Source organism: Bidens hawaiensis, unplaced genomic scaffold, assembly GCF_021521415.1.
Source record: "Bidens hawaiensis isolate Kalapana, Puna unplaced genomic scaffold, B.hawaiensis_p1.1 tig00000820_1, whole genome shotgun sequence".
Classification (NCBI taxonomy): domain Eukaryota; kingdom Viridiplantae; phylum Streptophyta; class Magnoliopsida; order Asterales; family Asteraceae; genus Bidens; species Bidens hawaiensis.
The window spans coordinates 1,213,773-1,235,255 of record NW_027491048.1 but is presented as its reverse complement, the minus strand read 5'-3'; the positions used below and the strand labels follow the sequence as shown (position 1 = coordinate 1,235,255).

The 21,483-nt window shown below is 36.1% G+C and overlaps 1 protein-coding gene and 1 pseudogene across 2 annotated transcripts in view; one reads left to right on the top strand and one right to left on the bottom strand.

Moving 5' to 3' along the window:
* Positions 1-1,394: 1,394 nt before the first annotated feature.
* LOC143539716 (uncharacterized) overlaps positions 1,395-21,483 on the top strand; it is a 67,312-nt gene continuing 47,223 nt past the window's right edge. The window contains exon 1 of the mRNA XM_077032949.1: positions 1,395-1,405. The gene's annotated coding sequence lies outside the window, so the exon portion shown is untranslated. The remainder of the gene's footprint in view (positions 1,406-21,483) is intronic.
* LOC143539706 (transcription factor MYB41-like) lies at positions 12,588-13,832 on the bottom strand (annotated as a pseudogene). The gene is made up of 2 exons (XR_013136485.1): positions 13,700-13,832; positions 12,588-13,611 (listed from the first exon to the last, which is right to left on the bottom strand). The product of XR_013136485.1 is annotated as a transcription factor MYB41-like (transcript).

Below are 21,483 nucleotides of genomic sequence, written 5' to 3'. Positions count from 1 at the left end.
TGCTCACAAAACACTATCATGCAATATTTATGACAATATCTATATTATTTTATTAAATTAACCAAGTACATATCGTCTCAACAAACACAATAAAACCTAAAGGAAAATAAACAAATGTCCAAACTTGTCTTTTTATTAAATACCCTAAAGTCCAAACTAAGTATTCATACCTCACTTCACTTCATGTAATAACCTGCAATATGCGTATAAAATACAATATGTTTGTTAACATAAAGTTGAGCAAGTAATCACCAGTTGATAATATATATAATATATGAGAAAAACTGCAAATCAGTTTCATGAGTATCAACAATTAATATACACAAATAAATGGTGTCGTTTTACTATACCTCACAAACACGGACTAAGGCTACTAAGACGGCTAAGATCATACTAAATGAGATATATTGAGTTAGACCTCTTCGAATGCGATAAATAAACAATTGAGCAAGTAAGTAAGTAGCATATAAGCATTTAATTGATCAGCCTCACAATATTTAAGATTTGCAATTGATGTAATAATATGTATATGAAAATACAATATGGTACGCATAAAGTCCCCGAAGAGTTTTAAACCAGTAAAAGAGGGAAGTGATTACTCACATTAATGAATATGCGAGATAAATAATTAAATAAGAAAAATAAACGAGTCCCGAGCTTTTAACTCGCTGACTGATCCGACATGAACAAAAACTGAAACTTTGATACAGTAAATAGAGTTGAAGACGAAATCATAGCCACTGGAATTAGGTCAAAGGGATGTATAAACTCAAGATATGAAATATTTAATGTTTAAGCGAGATAATACTGTTCAGAATCCGAACTTCGAATCTGGAGATGGGTTCTAGTCAGTACACTCAATTGTCAAGACCATAAAACTCTTCTTGCCTGAAGCTAATTTTGGTCAGAAGCATTAGTAATCGATTATACACTAGAATTGACTTTTAAAACCTAAACGGGTCGGGATCAAATTGACCCACGAAACTCTCTCAATCACTGAAATTGATTGACGGATTTTTTAATATACAAAAACACACAAAATCACAGAAGATAACTTACCCGAATGATGGTTAGAATGATGAGAAAAATCGAGTCAAAGACTTTTGAAGCAGATACAGAGTCAAACCGAGAATATAACCATTTTTATTCAATAAGATTAATGGTGAGAAAAACAACAAGAAAATACCTATTTTGGTAAATACTTTTCTAATCACCCATGTTGGCAAAAACTTTTTCCTCCCACCCTATTTTGGCAAAAGAAAAAAGTTTGCAAAGTTATGGTTGTTTCTTACAACTCATAAAGATGAAGCGGGTAAAGTGTTTATTATGTAAGCGACTTTGTTAGCTGGCTTAATAAATGGTTTGAAACATACGCGGTGATTCACGTCGGCTATGATCAATCACTTTCGTTATAAAATCTTTTTGTAGTTCATCCTGTATTTCGTTTCTTTGCTAGTTTGATATTATTAACCCTAAATCAATTGTACAATTTATGTTTGATTGTTGGCAAATGTCAATTTCAAATTGATAAGAAACATGAGAGCATTCTTAACATATCCCCTCAAATCATAGGGTGGAGTTATAAGTGATTATTAGTGTAAATTATACGGTGAAAAGAGAAAAGTAGTGATTTTTTGTAAATTTGTGGAAACTTTGTTTGTCCCTATTTATTTTTTAATATTTGCTTAATTGGTTGTAAATAAAGGAAAGAGTAAATGGTAATGACAAAGATATAAAAAAATATTAATTATAGAGATTATGATGGGGGACGGGTTGTGAATGCTCTGAGTACGGTGTTTTAGTTCTGTATTGTGTTTTAGTTTATAAGTTTCAAACATGCATGGTATTTTTCAAATAGGTAGAGATGACGAAAGAAGTTTTATTTTTAGAAATAGTTCTCTTTTCTTAAATGGTGTAAAAGACACAAATACCTTGGATCAATGTTTATAAAGGTTTGTCTTGTGGATGCTCTTATTGTATACCAATCTTGTCTGTATTCCATGTGTAATAACTAATTTTTTTAATATAAAGATGGATTGTTGTCCCAAAAATTTCAATACTATACTACAGATCAGTTAATTTGTATGTCAGTTAGCCTTTTAGGTAAAAAAAAAGTAGTTATTTTCTAGTTCATAAATTAATAAACAAGATGGATCTAACGATATCGGTAATGCTTTTCTTGGAGTAGGTGGTTAGCGAGTTAGAAAATAACACAATTCAAAGTCAGTAAAATATTTAAGTTCATGTTCTGACTATCGTCACGTATGCTGAATATTTTTTGACACTAATTCTTAAGGTCAATGTACATCTAGCTTGCTTGTCTTACCTGAAATGTTATTTGCATGCATATATATTCAAGGGGAGAACACTACGTTATTAAAAATGTATCAGTTTCATCGTGTGTGTTTTTAGGTGAGGTTAGCACCTAACAAATAGGTATATAACTAACTATATATATGGAAGTGAACAATTTTTTATACGCCACTTGTGTCCCATTTGTTTATTATTCAAGAGATTAATCCACATATTATGCTCCTCATTAGATTATAGTTAAGATCTAATCAACATCATCATACTTTAATCACTATACTAACGGCCTTAATATAGTGTTCCCGTGTTTGCTGTTACATAGACAACTGAATTAATCACAATATAATATAATAGATTTTCTGAGTATAATTAAATGGTAATTAATTAGTTAAATATGCAATGCTGGATACATATATATATATATAGTAAAATCGGCTGTTGAAAATAGAAATGCAGACGTGTGAATGTAATCGAATAGCCCTGCATTTGGAAAATAATATATTTTCTGAAGTACTATTAATTATTTCACAATATCCAATGACTTAAATATTGTGATTCGTCAAAGATTAATTCATGGAATCTCATTTAAATTTGTCGACACGTACGTTTCTCAATTATAATATTTCCCCAAGTAGCTTAATTAAGAATAGTGTGCGTGTTTCATAACAACATGGAAATAAGTTAGATAACATAAACATTCTATTAAGTTAGATAACATAAACATTCTATTGATCAATTCAGTGATTAGAAGATGAAAAACACATGACAATATTAATTGTGTATATGTGAATATGGTGTATGCGGTTATGGAACTCGTCATGATCTTGATGATATCAGGTTCCCGTTTAAGATGTACGATTATGATGGATATGAGGTGCTATGCTTAGCTCACGGCTTGTAGAAAGAGGGAGAGTCGCTAATTAATGGCGATTTGACAGCTAGGTTAGTAAAGGTGTTAGAGCATTTACATCAGGTCATCTAAAAATTTTGTAATAGAAATCTCTAAAAACTTTTAAAGAATGGTGAGTGGTTGTGAGTAGAGGAAATAGAAAATTTAAAGGGATTGGTAAATTTGGAGGACCACTGTTTATTCTCTACTTATTTTTTAACATATTTGAAAGTTAATATATTTGAAAGTGGTTGTGGGTGAAGGAGAGAAAAAAGATAATGATAAAGATGTAAAAAAATATTATTTACTTATATATAAGAGAGAAAATGTAGTGTTTTTTACAACCTACTATACTACTTTGTCTCGGTCAATCCGTACAAGATAGACCAACCATGCAATAACAACTATTAAAGCTACGATGACCGTCCTATCAATTCATAGATGAGATTCCACCTGATCCAAACGCCACCGGCAACCAACGTTCGATCTCATCATATCTCTCATGTTTTGGTGGAGGTACCAAACATCTTCTCGGGTTTCTTATCTGAAATGAATAAGATCGTTTATTAATATTGCGTGGCCTAATAGTTGGTCGGTTATCACTCATAACCAATTAGAGTCAGACATGGGAGATGATTCCTGGATTGGGATTGGTACACCCTAGCCAGGGACAGGTATCTCGGTGACTGTACTCGTGAAGTCTCTCCCCTATGATAAGTCGAACGGGGTGGGGATAGGGTGCGCTTAGGTGGAACAGAAATGCGAGCGGTCTGTGTGGGGCGGCCTGTGTGTAATAGTGGGTAGGGAAATCTTGTGTACAGGAGGTGTAGGGGATCTTACTGGGGCCCGGTAGGCACTAGTGGCTCCTTCTCCTACATCATACCTAAGGGATTCCCTAGGGGGATAGGTGTCACAACGATAGCCCGATAAGTCGGGCTGATATGTGGGTACCTCGTGGGGGACCACATCATCTTCTGGGTCTTCGTCTTCCTCGTATATCACCGGTACTTCTAGATATAGGCGATCAGCAGTTCTCGACATGTTCCTGCACAATGGTTAGTAATAATAATAATATTTTTCAATAATATTAATCATAATAAAATACATGCATGTATTCATACACATAAACGCTGATAATCGTTTATATATATTTATTTAATAATATATCTCACCAGGCGAGTATGTGCCGTTCACTATTTGGATCCTTGAACCAAACAAGTTTTATCTCATCGCACTGTTGTACCTTTGGGGGGGGGGAGTGTTCATGGGTGTTGGCCTTAAGTGAGGGTTTTCCCTGGATCGAAATGTGAGTGTATCCGATGTGATGAATTTAGCCAGTAGTCCATTTAAAGAATTCGTTGGTCGATAAAAAAAACTAATTATATTATAAAATGATGGAAATAAAAATGGATCAAGTTATAAGATCACTATCGAAATTCTGGTAATCACTTCATCAACCTTATCTTATCTAGGGATTTTAAATTTTGTGGTTCAATACTCACGTCATGTTTGTTTAACAATTTCAGCAACCATACTCATTACTCATTACTCATTAGTCAACTACGTACATCTTGCTTACGTTGAAGCTTTTAAGGTTTTCAGTCTAAACTATGCTTCTTTATGTTTATATAGATGTCTAGAAACAAGACACTTGAAACATTTGTCGTTTCTAAATTCCAGAAATCTAGTAATATTGTAAAAGGTAATCAGACTATGTCTTGGTAAGATGGAGGACGCCACATCACCTTATTTAAAGCGTTAAAGCCATTTCATTCTAGATGAACGAGCACCAAAACCATCTACAATAACTTGGTTAGTTAAAGTCTCTCCATTACACATGATTTATGAGTTAGTTAGTTAATGTTTTACCACCTACGTGACAGTGACGTGACATCACTTTTAATTAACTACAATTTTGTAATGGGTTATTCTTGTTTCAGTGTTTGATGTTTCCAAGGCATGTATTGTCTAAATATGTAAGTACGTTGCACGATGGGAGATGGTAAAAGAATGCAAGTATATATCAAATACATTTTTCTAATAGTAACAATAAGACAATGATATACTTTATTGCTAAATATCAAAGATATACACGTTATTAGGTTATGCGGTATACTAATTACCGCTCACCACCACCGTTACGTACATCACCCTCACCGCAGCATGTGTATAGATACTGTTTTCGCACAAACCTTGTCGTCCAACGTTCCTCATCTTCTCTTAAAAACTTTGCCGCTGCGGGAAGATATCCACGCAAAACCTCACCACGGCTCACTAGCCCTCGTGGCAGCTAGCTAACGAGACCGTCTTCAAGAATCATTTAAGTGTTTGTTTTTTTGGGTCAAGGGGAAAAAAGTTTAGGCCTTTAGTAAAAGGGTTTTTTGTTCGGTTTAAATAACTAATTTTTTAAATGACTTTACTTTGTTATGATTTAAGTTATACAAAAAAAATTTGCTTATAAAAATAGGCTTAAATGAGTTGAGTAATGTGATTTAAATAGTGAAAAACACATTTTTTTTTTCAGAAAATATATATAAAAAAGTTAAAAAAAAAATCAGGCCTAGCATGGTGATTGAGTCGGCCTTACCAACTAATCACCATTAGCAGTGATGAGGCCTTGACACCTTACCAAGAAAAAAAAATGGGGTTTGATTTATTGCTAAAGAAGATGATAGTGCTGACACACCAATTGATATCTGAAGTTGGTAACTATGATTTATGAATGAAATTCTATCCAACAAATCAAAAAGAAAATTCTATTCATATTTTTCTAATATTTTAAAAAAGCATAAGCAATATTCGTTCATTTGTAAAACCAACACATATGCAAATCATATGTACATATATTTTCTAATATAACCTAATAAAAAATAAAGGTATACGTTTAAAATACAAAAAGGAAAAGGTCCATCCAATGCATATATTCATATTTATAAAACCATCTAACTAACTAGTCATATACATTTAAATTTTAGTCATTTATCTGTACATGTGTAGATTATATAGCATATACATGTATTGTAGGTGTATAACGAATTTAAATTATTTATTTTATTAATTCAAGGAAAGATGTAAAGCATATATTTATGAGTGATACGTCAAACATGTGTTGTAATAACATATAACATAATAGGAAGACAAAATAAGTAGGAACACAAAACACATATCAAATATAATTTCATCTACATATTGCAAGAAAGTCTAAAAATTTAAAGTAGGTAACATAAAAAGTTTCTAAAAAAACTGAAAAACAACATATGAGAAGAAGAATCATCAAAAACTTTTGATCTAGTGATCCTAAGGTGTCAATGTCTATTTCTGAAATGAACAGTATTCAATTCATGTGGTACATAAAAAGTTATATTTATATATACTTGTAAATAACTGTTTTAAAAGAAAAAAAGAAGTATATATAGGACTTTTTTCTATTCAGTAGTTAAGGAGTATCATGTATGCCGAATGCTCTATATGAGACGAATTCTTGGATAAGCATGTACAATTTAGTCAAATTGGATCCCTATTAAAGTGGGTTGTAATGTTTGAAGACAAATCTAAGATATAATTGCAGTTGCGTCTAACTCATACCTCACCATCAATTTTCCCACATTCGCTTCTCACGTCAAATACGCACACCATCGGACCCCTCGCACAAAAAAACGCACCAAACCCTTGCTAGAAAAACGCACCATTACTGAAAGGCTGACGAAACTTCATACCTACATATTTCAGTGATGGGTAAGAGCCGGAAAATCTGACTCGCCACCTTATTAATTCCGTCGGATCCTTTGTCAGTTCCGTCGAGAAAAGAAGCTGACACGTGTCGAGATTCTATAGGTTAACAAGTTTCGTCGGCGGTTGATGAAAAACAGTCGTGGTTTTTAATGGCTATTTTGGGAATTTTGTAAAATTAGTGAATAAAGCTAGAAATTGAGTGGTCAATGTGGTTATTTTGGGATCTAAGTATATTATTAAAAGAAGACATATTGTTCAAATGACATTCAACTAGACCCTCTACATAGGATGTCAAGTATATGTCCTGTCAGCTAGTTCCTATGATTTCATTACCCATTATCCATTTTCTTATTATAACCCATGACTCGTTTTTTTATGGCAAAGATAAATAAATTATTGTGTGATACAGGTATTGAAACCAACACCTCATGTTTCAAACTAAAGATACTTACTATGACATTCGTCAATTTCGGATACTAATTGTATTCGTTTATCATGTAACTCGGCCCATTTTGTAAACCGAAACCTTCGATATAATTAAAATGATGAATTTTATGTTACATTTTTGTTTTATGGTTGCCGGATCTCAAAAACATTCTTTTCGGTCCCTAAAATACCTTAAAAACGCTTAAAACAAATCCAGGGGCCAAAACTATCAAAAAGCAAAAGTTGGTGAGGCTGCTCGGCACCCCATCGCGTAGCCAAGGCCCGTCACGTGGCACGACCACCTGCAGGTTAGCAGCATGTTATTGTTCTTGTTTATGCTTTACATCCTTTTATTCAATCCGAGTTTTTATTCATTAGACCTCATGCATAACCCTTTCAATCTCATCCTATATATACAAGACCCTATTCTCCATTAATCCCTACTCATACTTCATCTTCTCTCTCAAATTCAAGTTTTAAAGGTTGTTTTTCATGTTCTTGGCAGTTTGACTTTCAAAAGTCAAACTGACCATAGTCTTTCATTTTAATCAACTTGTTAGCTCCTATTAATACTTGAAGATTGTTATACAACATATATATAATATACACCCCTTGTTACCTTTGGTGGTCACTCTCCGGTCTCGGTCGGTGGAGTGTCGGGCCTCGTAAGGCAAGACTTCATGGAGGACTCACGTGGTCCTTGATATATATATATAATTATATAACTTGTTTTCGCTTACTAATCATGTTCTGCTCATTTTAGTTTGTATATCATATTATGAAGTTCTATGGTTATGGGTTTGTAGAGACTAGCCTCGGTTTAACCGTAAATAGCTCTAAACCGTAAACCAAACTTTGTTTACTAGTTTTGCTAAATAATTGAATAAATATGCTTTATGTTAGAGATAAGTTTCTAAAATCAATTTTTATGAGTTCCATGTTTATGGGTTTGTAGAATTTAACATTGGTCTTAACCCGAAACAAGATTCAAAGCGAAAACCGAACTTCGTTTAAAGACTTTATTGTTAACTTTTTTGTTGTAAAAATTAAGTATCATCATTTATAAATTATTATACAAGATATTTGATGTTTGGGCATGCGGTAACCATTCTTGACCTTATTTCAAGATAAAAACCGAACCCAACCGAACTAAACCGATTTCACTTGCTTAAGACACACAAGTGTGTTTCTAGCTATCAAGACTTGTATATTTCATTAAGAATATTTTATAAATTGATTTTGATTATTTTCTTAAAGTACTTGGAATGTTGAATCCAACTTGATCTTATAACAAAGTTTGGACCAACGAAACCGGACACTCTTTAACGGACGTTGTTAGTTCTAAATCAATAGAACTACAAATTTGGTTAAGTCTTCTTAAATTTTATTGAGTTATCTCATAATATTCATTGTTATGGAAAGTTAACTTTGGGTTTGACCAATTACCAAGACCCGAACCAACAACCCGGACACTCGTTAACACCCCTTTTAGTATCTATATTATAAAGGGATTTGCATTATTGCATTTTTACCCACCTTATTACTTAACATAGGTTGAGTAAAATTAAGGGCTATATACTTTAACTAGGTTTCGAGCAAACTTATATTTTTAAAGGACTATTATTATATTTCTTAAATATTTACATTTTAAACCTTAGACTTTAAATTATTTGCATTTCTTATTATTTATATAATCTAAAGATTTTCTAGACAACCTTTCTAATACAAGACTTCCTTTCATCTAGGCTTTGCTCGTTAAACCTCATCCTTCCGGTTACTCGTCATTTTACCAATCAAGTTTATTACTTGAATGTGAGTACTTTTCATTCCCCGTTTTCCATCTTTCGTTTTGGGGGTGATATTGCATACCTATTCAAATTAAATGTTTTATACTTGAGTCTTAAACCACAAACTTTATTGTATACTTTACCTAAATAAATGCTCGATTTGGTGTTATATGCTTACATGCTTAATTGCTAATGTTTTTACCGCTTTTGGTTGGTTGATTCATAAATCCGGGTATGTTTGGTATCCCTTATAGAAAGGTGTCGTTAATGTATTTTTATTAACGATTTCGCATAAATCCGAGTCTATTTGGTATCCCCTTATAGTAAGGTGTTGTTAATGTATTATTATTATTAATGATTTCATATAAATCCGAGTCTATTTGGCATCCCCTTATAGCAAGGTTTCGTTAATATATTCTTATTAACGATTTCATTATCTAAATTGTTGCTATTATTTATTGTTATGTATACAAGTTGTGGAATTTCCTATTATATATTTATTGTTCAAATTATGAAATTACTCACTAACCTTTGTGTTGACAAATCATATTTTATGCAATGTTACAGGTTTGACTTTTGGTTGACTCGAGGACTTGACGAAAAAAAAAACGTTATCAAGTCTATTGTGATATTAGCAAAATGAACAATATATTATTTGTTATGACTGAATTTCGGTTATTGTATGAACAAATTATGTGACTCTTTATGATTTTATGAATTTAAATGAGTTGATTAATTATTGTCACTTTAATAGTGTCTTGTGTTCTTGAGCAATCCGTTGCACTCCGGCATGTTCCGCGACCTTTGGTCGAGGTGTGACACTTACCAACTCCAGTTAAGTGGTAATTGTGCTTGGTTTTTTTACTTAACATATATAAATATGCAATCTATTCAAACATAAAACCGCAATTATATTTAACTGTTAACATTTCCATAATTCACAATATACAAATTATCGTATGATATTCAAACAATTTATATCCGCTTTTTTTCAATTTTATGATATTTTCAACTCTAGAGCATCTATTAACTCGCATTTCTTTTTCTATTGTTTCATTTGTAATTACACTTCATTTGATAACCTTATTGGGCAATGAAATAATAGAACTATATGATTCATCGGAAAAGAGGAATGATAGCTACTTTTTTATGCCTAACAAGATTATTAATCACTCGTTGGATTTATGGCCATTTCCTCCTAAGCAATGTATATGAATCATTATTTTTTTCTTTCATGGAGTTTCTCCCTTATTCATATAGTGCCTTATTTCAAAATAAGAAAAAATGATATTTATTCTTGACCAAAATCAAATAATTATTATGTTTTAATTAAATTTAATTATGTAAAATTATTTGTTCTTATAAATATGATATTTACAACTCATTTAAATATAATACACACATATATATATATATTACGTTTTTTTTTATTTTCCATCCATGTATAACACGAGTAAGTAACATAATTTTTTCATATAATCTATTATTGGTCAAAGTAGTGTTATTCTTCGTCAAATTGTCAAGACTTGATTTTAAAGCTCTATTTAGTGTTTACATGTATGTTTGGTTTTCGATTTGAATTCTTAGGCCATCTTGGTTCTCTTGCTTATAATATACAGCATCTAAAAAAGTTAAAAAAAAAACAAACAAAACAAAAACAAAATATTTTAAACACTGATATAGCACAAATCCATTTATCTTAAGATCGAGTTAAGACCTCTCAGCCTCCATATGTATAAAATATTAGTATTAAGATAGAAAATAATGAATTAATCTTAATTAAACACAGTTGATGTTACATCGCATGCATGCGCATACGAATTTAGTTTTTTTACTCCTTCGAAACTCAAAGCAGCAGCCGCCGTCATACATATATTGTTTTATTATTATTAAGTTGAGGATGAAAACTTATCGTCTCGTCCATTTTCTTGAAAACAAGGACATCCAGACAATTTAATTTTTATAATAACACTTAATCAGTTTTCTCTAACATTTTTCAATTTAACTGGAGCAACTTAACACAAAAGTTTCTAAGACTATCTCCATCCTAGGTGCCAGCCGCATGTGAGGAGGGCCGCGTTGAGATCTCATGGATGTCCTCAAGAATAGGTTAAAAACTTTTGGGCCGAATGCAAGAAAACATTTGACTTTAAATAAAGGTTTTTATTTCGGTTTTTTATTGAGTTAAAATGTCAGCTACATGTGAATATCTAATTTTTCTTTCGTTTTTCTTGTCTCATAGTATATATATAATAAAAAGTAAGTTAGACGTGCAAATGTATTTAACTAAAAGTTGATGTTACATGCTTATAGCTCTCTACATGTGAGAAGAATAAGTTGTAGGCAATGATGTAGAAATCGCCAAACGTATGGTAATTAAAAACTAGCGGTTAATCAGTATTATTAGGGATTGATCAAATTGGAGTTTATATGTAAATTTTCATATATATATATATATATATATATATATATATATATATATATATATTCCAAATTTTATGTATAAACTTTTCATTTTTTAACTGATTTTGGACAAATGGGGATTAATCAGCAACAAGTCGATGGGGTAACGACTAACGACTAATCAAGAATTAATCGGCGACTAGTCGAGATTTTTACAACACGTATTGTAGGGACGTAGATAGTCTAATAACTTTAGATAACATATTTCCATAATCTTAATATATCAAAATCTTATCTTGGAAAAACCTTTCTACATGCACTTTTTCAATTATTATTTGTTTTCTAGACACAAAACAGTTATAATATGCGAGATTTATAGTAATGAGTTTTGTTTTGAAAACATCAATTTATTCTTAAAATATAATAAATTAGATTAATTAACCAAAATAAGTCAATGATGTGAAAAGAAAATAACACACGCAGCAGGGAGTCGTCTTCAACCGCCTAGTAAATCTCAACCTTTTATTCGAATACGGTTTCCTATTGACTTACATTAGAGATGCCAACAAATTCTATGGATTTAACCCCTCCCCTTCTATAAAGTCGCGCTGACTAATGCTATTAATATTCTTGGAAATTGGAAAATGGCTAATAAATTTTGAAAATGGACATTTGTAACGGGACAAACAAAAAAAGAAATGTGAACACTTATAATGAGACGGAGCAAGTATTATATCAAGAAGAGTTGATTATATGAATGACTTATGAGTTGTATGGATTTTACGTATACACCCTAACTTAAAAAAATTACTTTCATGCTCCCTAATACTTTGATGTAGGTAACACTTGTGCTCCTGAGCGTGGATGGACATTAAGTAAGTGCATGTAAAATTACTATTTTACACCTACTACTAAAAATTACCATAACACACGATTTTAACATTTGTTTAAAGAAGTAATTAATTAAATCTATTTGCATTGCTCGTGTTTGTGGAGGGGTGTATAATAAAATTACAACTTAATTTATAGTAAATAATAAACAAGAAAACTGCATGAACAATAACATGTTCCATTCACAAGTCTAGTTTTACATCAATAAATCATCAAGCTCGAAACTTTCCGGGATCTCGAAACTAAAACTTTTGCCGCGGTAACTTTCTATCTCATCCTCTGTGGTACTACCATTGATGAACATGGAAGATGAGTCTAATGGTGTTGAGCTTGAGATGGGTGTTGGAAAATATGAATCCATGTTGAAATTGTTGTTTTCACTATTTGATGGCTGGAAGCTAGAGTTTTCTGAGACTTGTGATGTGATTTGCTCACTATAATTTGGAAGGATAATAGAATTATCCATCAAGTAAGAAGATATTAAATTTTCTTGACTAGTTTGGCCATTAAGGTTGACCAAGTTATCTGAAATACATTGACCATTGTTTTCTCGCATGTTAGGAGTTTGGTCCCATGGTTGATTAGTTGGAACAAGTGAAGGAGTGGAGGTGGCATTTGCAAGTTGGTCACTAGAGTTTTGGTTCATAGGATATAGATTATTATTATGAAACAACTCTTTGTTTTCTTGATTCAATGATGATGATGATGCCAAGAGAGTTGCAAGCCTTAAAACTTGTGGATTCACTAAGCTTTGGATGTTCAAAAGGTTTGAGAGATTGAACGACGCCGACTTGAGTATAGAGGAAAGGTCCATGAGATCTAATCGAGGACGATGAGTCACAGGGTCGATTCCGTTCTTGAGTAGTCTTTTACGGATATGTGTGTTCCAGTAATTCTTGATTTCGTTATCTGTTCTTCCAGGCAGCCTAGCAGCAATTGAGGACCACCTATTGGATTAACAAGATCGATGATAAGATAAATTAACTAACTATAACATATAAATTTAAGAAACAAAATAACATATCATTGACATGTTAACTTACTTATTTCCGAGAACACTATGAAGTTGGATGATGGTCTCTTCTTCTTCAAAAGAGAATCTTCCTCTCTTAATATCGGGTCTCAAGTAGTTTGTCCATCGAAGACGGCAACTCTTTCCACATCGTTGAAGCCCTATTATGTACAAGCAAACATTAATATAAGAAAATCAAATAACTCAAATCAACCTTACATATAGGGTTACAAGAGCGAACATACTCACCAGCGTTCTTGGGAAGGGTTCGCCAATTTCCCGGTCCATGTATCTGAATGTATTGGGTGAGTTTAAGATCCTCTTCTTGAGTCCAGGGGCCTTTCTTGAGTCCAGTTTTATCACAACATGGTGACCTTCCCATTATTGTTCCTAATTTGGTGATTATAGATAAAAGATGAAAGCTTGAGCTTTGTTACCCAAAGGAAAATGTGAAACTACGATGTAGTTATAAGTTATATCTGATCAGGAAGATGGCTACTCCCATATATATATAGATAGATGAGAAATGTTCATCTTAACTTCTTAAGATGGTTGTGGGGTCAGAAGGATTTGACAGTCAAAAAGATTTGGTAATATAATATACATTGTGTATACATATTAATTTATGTATGTTATTAGTGTCTTTGTGTCACCAAAGATGAAAATGGGAAAAGAAAGGGGTTAATAGGATCTTGAAAAATGTAATTTTGATAGTTTTTTTATTTTTATGAAATTGAGGTTTTATGTTTGACTTTTAAAAAAAGTGAAGATTAATTAATGGTGGGTAAGGTTGTTGGATCTTCTACCAATTGTGAAGAAATGTTTGTATTGTTTCTTGTTATTCTATCTAACAAACTTCTATCGACACCAATTTGTCATGAAGTACGTATTTCCATATTTGATTTGGAGAGGTACAAGAAGTCCTTGTGATGCACGTTTTGTATTATAACAAATAAGAAGGGTGTTTAATAATTTACTTCCAAATTAAGTCTTTTATGCATGGCTTGATTTGTAAAACCAAATTACCGTGTTAGGGAAGAGTGTAATAGCGCCACACAACCGGTAAGTAGGGGTTTTCATAATCAGATTTCCGTAATTCGGATAGTTCATTTCGGTATTATAATTTGTATCTGAAAGTTCGGATATTGATACTGAAACGGATATCCCAAATTTTGAAAGTATAAATATAAATACTAAAAAATATATACATGGCATGCTATCTATAATAAATGCTTTTTGATTTTACAGTCGTGAATGTCATATGCACTTACAAATAGGGTGTGCAAGAAGATCCAAATCCGACATTCTGAACATGAAACTCGGAATTCAAAACCCAAGCTACCTAAAAATTATTTAGATATTCAAATTTTCGGATTCAAATTCAAACATCAGTTATAGAAAATATCGTATATTTGAATATTCAAAATGTTAATTATATTTAATTATTAATATATATATTTGTACATATGAGTTTCAACTTTCAAAACTCTAAGACCATGCGTAGTTAAAAATATGCACATCTCGGCATTTTACACCATGTGGCGTCCAGTGTTGCAAAAATCCTGACTATGCGCCGATTAATCCTCAATTAATCGCTAGTCCACACTTTATTGATTAATTTTGGGCTAATCAGTCAATGATCAAATCCGGCCAAAATCAAGATTAGCCGGACGTAATCTGCTTTTCTGATGAGGTTCTAGCAAAAATCGGCAGTTTCCCGCGATATTCCAGCAAAAACCAGTGGTTTTCGGCGATATTCCATCTAATTTCCGGACAAAATGTGTTTGTGTACGTATAAAATAGAAAATTACATATAAAATTGTGACCGTGTATATATAAAACTGAAAATTATAGATTAAATTCTTATCCGATTAATCGCTAGTTCCCACCTATCGCCCGACTAGCGACTAGCCCTTTTACAACATTGGTGGCGCTTATTCGGTTTTTGAGCATTTTGCAAAAAGTAAATGTAGTGAGAAAATGACTCCAAAACGACTCTCTCTCCCCCCCCCCCCCCTCTCTACCTTTCTCTCACGCAAAACCCTCAAAATTCGAGCCAGCTTCACGTTGTGTACAAACCGTTGACCTCCAAAATACCATCCAAACGCTGGGGTCGGTGTTCCCTGGAATCTTGGCCTCAAAACGCCCCAAAATGCCATCAACTACGGATGGTTTAAATCCTTATTTAATATATGTTTTAATTTAATAATTATATTTATTATATTTTGGCCATAGTTAAACCATAGGTTAATTTGTCACTTGGCGGGGCTCAATAAATGTGTCTCCTAACGACTTTAATTTAACATTACAAAGTATAAGCATCGAAGATGTCAAAGTGACAAAGAAACAAATATGTGAGGGTCATTTACTCATTAATAGTTCTAAATAGTATTTATAAGGAATTTCGTTTAATTTTAATTTATTTTACTTTATTATGTGGAACTTTTGAAGTACACAAATTAAACATTTAATATATTGGTTTCTTTTGAAATTTAATAAATATATTGCTCTATAAATGATGATTACATTGCTATATAAAAAATGACATTTAAAACATACGAAAATTATGTTGTAATTCAATGTTGTAAAATTATCTTTTTGTATAATAACCTTTTGTTTTCAAAAACAACGTACGTACACCTGTAACATTTTTCTTGCATTCTTAAAACAATTGACGAAAAAAATTTATGATCCATGAAGAAACGTGGATCGACTTACTAGTAGACGATCAACTTTCCTCGGGTATGAGTGTGCTATATCACCGATGGTTTCCCGGAGTATGAATTCTTCCACCTACAAAACGAGCAGCACCGTGAACTTACCCCTCAGAAAGGGACAGAGGGATCCTCTTTGGGGTAACCCTCCGGTGTGAGAATAACATATTGTAGGAGAAGATAATAAGAATGCGAAAGTGAGTAAGGACTTAGAATATATTTTCTTGCTTACCTCCCCTTGTGGAGGTGGTGTGGTATTTATAGTGTTAGGGTTTCCAATGACTGGGCTCAGACCCAATTAGGGCCTTTTTGGCCTCCTCCTATTGCTTCGTGCCACGTGTCCTTAGGACACCTGGTGCTTTTTCATTGATTATTCTCTGACCAAGGTATTTCACCTGACCCATGTGCAATCACGTGGTAGCACATGGGTTTTGCTGAGTTGTCCACCCTTCATTGGCAGCTGTCAACATCAGCATATTCTTTATTCCTTAAAGGATACCTTCTGGAAGGTTGTCTGATGAGCACGATCATGGTTGTCCTTATCCTGATTTGGATAAGGACGTGGTTGATTAAGTGCATGTGTGATATGCGCCTATCCTGGGGATGCGCGAGGTCTTCTCTTTATTCTCACGCGCAGATGTTTCATGCGCAGATGTGATATGCGCAAGCATATGTAATATGCGTGAGCATATGTGATATGCGCCACGCGCAGATGCGCCACGCGCAGATGTGATATGCGTGAGCATATAATGCGTGAGCATATGTGATACGCGCCACACGCAGATGCGCCACGCGCAGATGTGATATGCGTGAGCATATAATCCGTGAGCATATGTGATACGCGCCACACGCAGATGCGCCACGCGCAGATGTGATACGCGTGAGCATATGTGATACGCGTGAGCATATGTGATGCGTGAGCATATGTGATATGCGCCACGCGCATAGGTTTTGGCTTTGTGTCTTCATGACATCCTGATTTCAAGCCTCTTGTCTATATCTTGTGGGTTGACCCGCCCCGCTCGATGTTAAAGCGGGTGCATACCTCTTCAAGCCCCCCCAGTCTAATGTGTGTCTTGTCTCGCGCGAGCGAGGTAAGATAGATATTAGACTTAATAGTTTGCTCTTTTAATAGGGTTTGTCTTTTCTTTTTTATTTCTCATAAGTGCGTTGCGCGAAATTCTATCCTTTTGGTTGAAATGAATCGTCCATGTACGTGGTTGGTTGGTGCTGACATGCGTCAGAGATGGAGACGTTATGTGTCAGACTTTTCGTGTGCTCGAGGTGCTACAGTGGCCTTTCATGTCTCCTCATACAGTGTCAGGAACACGTGTCGCGCTCATGTTGGCCTGCACCTGCGAGTGGGGGCGCGTGAGCGTAACTCTGATCAGTACCTGTTTCTTTCTCTCTCCTGGGCCTATAAAAGCAAGCCTTTTGAGTGGTTTTTCTTCATCTTCATTGTTATTTCAGAGCTCTTTCTCCTTCAATTTTCATTCCGATTAAGAGCCTTTGTCTTTTGCTTCCAGATTTCCGTGCTTAATGTAACCGCTGTTTGATTCACCCTTGTATGTCTGATAACCCAGACACCACAATTTCCCCCATAAAACGCCGTGTAAAATCATTAGTTATGTCCACTTTGAAGAAGACCGGCAAGGGTAAACGGGCTGCCGAGGCCTCGTCGGAGGAGGTGGGGAAGAACAAAACAGTGAAGAGATGGGATGAGATTCCCTGCAAATTGAAACAGTCTGATTTCGACAATCTCATCGCCTCTCAGGGTTTTCTCCCTGAGTACAGCTGTCTGCTCCGGCGGCCGGGCAAACGGCGGCAGATCCGCCCACCGGCTATATCTCTTTATACTTTCACTTTTTCACTCACTGTAACCTTCGTCTTCCGATGACAAGGTTTATGGGTGCGCTTCTTCAGTTTTATGGGATTCACATATCCCAAGTCCATCCTTGTGGACTAGTGCGCATGACTCATTTTGAGTTCATGTGCAAAGCTCAGCGCGAGGAGCCCACCCCTCGGTGCTTTCAATATTTTTACAAGCCAAAAATCCAAGATTCTTGGTTCTCATTCATACCGCGCAGTCAGAAGGTTAAGTGCTACACTGTTTCCTTCAAAAGCTTTCATGACTGGTCTGAAAAAATTTTTTATATTAAGGCTGGTGTGATTCCCATCCGCATGACCATGCGCGCAATCACTTCTGCGCCCGCGGATGAGAATGTTCTTAAGAACCCAACGGGCACATGGGTTAACAAGTTAACTGCTAAACCATCCCCCGCCAAGAATATTTGCGAGGAGGCGCTAATGGGGGTTGGTATGAGCAAGAGGTGGGCCGACAGCGCGACTGAGCCTGTCGTCCAAGTTGATGGCTTAGGTGAGTTATTAACTCATTGCATTATTTCTGCGCGAATATAATTCGTTTTGCTGATATTATTTGTCTTGTTTTATGCAGTAAGCAAGGAATACGTCCACGCCGCCTATGACGAGCATATGGAGGGCGGCTCTGTCGCGCTGAGCGCTGGGGAAGTTGCTTTCCCCGATCGCTTCGATGATATGTTCATCCCTGTCGATTTAGAATTTTGCTTTGACAGCGATGCGCCTGGTAAGCCTTTGTACTTATGCTTATACCTTTAGAATACCAAATTTGGTAAACATTTCTGTTGCACGTATTGTAGATGCGCTCGAGAATTATAAGTTGGAGCTTGCGGAAGAGGAGGTGGAGGAAGAAGCTGAGGCGCCACAACTCAAGCGCAAAGCTAAAGGCAAAACTGGCGCAGGGGCCAGTAAAAAACAGAAGAAAAATGATGCCCCTGTTGCCAGGGATCCTCCTACCCAAGCGAAGGGACTTGAGAAAACCAAGGGATTTACCTCCAAGTTTTCCTCGTCTTCTTTGCCTCGAGGTGTGGGCAATCCTCCTGTCCACACGAGGTATGGTGCTGCCACCTCATCTCTTCGCGCGGCGGACAAGGGAAGCGGCGCTGCGCCTTCTGTTTCATCTTCTCCAACAGGTATACTTTGTTTATATTTTGTGGTTTTATGAGCGTGATTCCGATAGAGTTATTAATGAAGCTTTGCTCACTCAAATGTTTGTAGAGCCGGCGATTTTGGTGGCTCAACCTCAGGCGCAGCATGGTACCGAGGCTGCGCCGGAGGTTGCTTTGAAGTCCCCTGTTTTACCCTCGAAAAGGGGGAAAATGGACTTTATGGCGATGCTCAATTCGCGGACGGCGTTACTCCAAGGTATTTATTGCTCTTTGATTTTCTGATTTTTTCCTTTAGATCAAGTCATGAATCATTTCGCCTTGTTGGTTTTTTCAAAGGAATTATTGCTGGCACACAAGCTGCTGGTGGCACTGCTGGCCCCGGCGCCGGCGCCGTTAGTTCTGCTCCTGCTCCAACAAGCACTGAATCTCCTCTCATTGGGATTACTAGGGAGCAGGAGACTATTTTACGCGCTGATCTAACGGCGTCAAGACCTCCCTCACCTCCTCCTGCGCGCAGCCCTCCTCGTGAGACTGTTTTTGATTTTTCCAAGTCGCAGGAGAAAAGACCTGTTACAGAGGATGATGAGGAGGTCAATTTTGAAGATTCCGATGGTGGCCGCGCAAGCCCTGTAGCGCCACGAGATTTCATGGCGCAGCCTTCTTCTCGTGGGGCTGGCGCTGACTTTTCTGCCGGCTCTCCGCAGGTATAAGTTTGTTTTTCTCCGCTGTGATAACTAAAACGTTTCTTTTGCGCTGCTTTGTGTTTGCAGGAAGCCGATCACATATACCGCCCGAGCTGGAATATTACTGAAGATAGCTCATTTCAATCCATGGGCGTGTGTGAAGACTTCTGGGCTCACTCTGTGCCTCCGGCTGAAAGGTGGTTTCAGGAGGACCGCGCTCGCGTGGACTTGCTCAACGACCACCTTTTTGCTGCGTCTGCGTTCTTTGCTGCCTCCCAAGAGCTTCGTAATGATTATATAAAAGTGCGTGATGCCCTTGTGGAGGCCAAGCAAGAGGCTAAGATTTCTGCTTGGAATCTTTCTGACGCTCGAGAGAGAGCTAAGAAACTCCAAGCAGAACTTAGCGAGAACCGAGCAAGTGCCAACGCTGCCTTTGTGAAGCGCGGGCATGAGCTGCAGGCTGCGCGGGAGAAGCTGCAAGCGGCAGAAGCGGATGCGGCCAGGTACGCGCGGCGAGCGCGTGACTTGGAGTTGGAGGCAGAGGCGCGTGATCAAACTCTTGTGCAGGCTAACACTGACAAATCTTTATTAGAGAGTGAAGTTGCGCGCCTGAAGAAAGAGCTCGATGCTGCGCGAGCAGAAAAGGATGAAGCCTTAGCGGCGGCAGCGTCTGAGAGAGAAAAGCTCGATGCTGCGCGAGCAGAGAAGAATGAAGCCTTGGCGGCAGCAGCGTCTGACAGAGAAGAGCTAAAACAAACCAAGGAAACTGTTGAGTTGTTAAACTCTCAGATTCCTGCTCTTGAGACGTCTGTTTCTTCTCTCGCGTAGGATCGTCAATGGCTAGTTTCATAGGGTGTGACTCATTGCGCTTATGCGATGAAATACTCAGACGAGTTTCAGACCCTTGTGATGGATTGCAATGCTGCGTCGCGCTTGGTGGGTCGAGCTGAAGGGTTTAAGGATGGCTATGAATATGGCATGCTGAAGAAGAATCCATCCGACTACCCTTATCAGCTCGACGTTGTCTGCGCTGACATGGCCGAGGTGGGGGAGAAGTACTTGAATACTCCGATTCCCATCCTTGAGCAGGTATTTTAACCTTAATGAGTTTACCTTACTTATTTTCCTAATCTTTTGTACTCATACTTTTCCTTGTGACTTGCAGATAGCCGCGCTTGCTGACCAGCCCGATCTTGGCGCGCTAAAGAAATTACTTGACGAATGTGAAGGGACTTGTGGCAGCGATGATGGCGCGGGCAATGCTGCCTCTGCTAGCGGCTCTGGCGTGGCCAAAGGACCTACTCCTGACACTATCGTGATAGAAGACGACTCCATTCAAGACGAACAGCTTGATTATGGTAAGTTTGGAGATGACGAGGAGCGGGCTGCGCCAGATGCTGAGGGAGGAGGTAATGATGAGGACGATGAAGAGGCCGATGTTGATATAGAGACTTGAAAAGCCCTTCATGTTTTTTTTTTTTTTTTTGTAGTTTTTATCTCATCATTTTGTAAATTTGTAAACTTCTATGTTTTTGAATGAAATTTTGTTTTTCCCTTATTCGCATCTTGCGCATTCCCAATTCATCTATTTATATTGCATGTGTTTGCTTGTTGAATATAAGATATGCTTGCACATTGAAACTTGAACA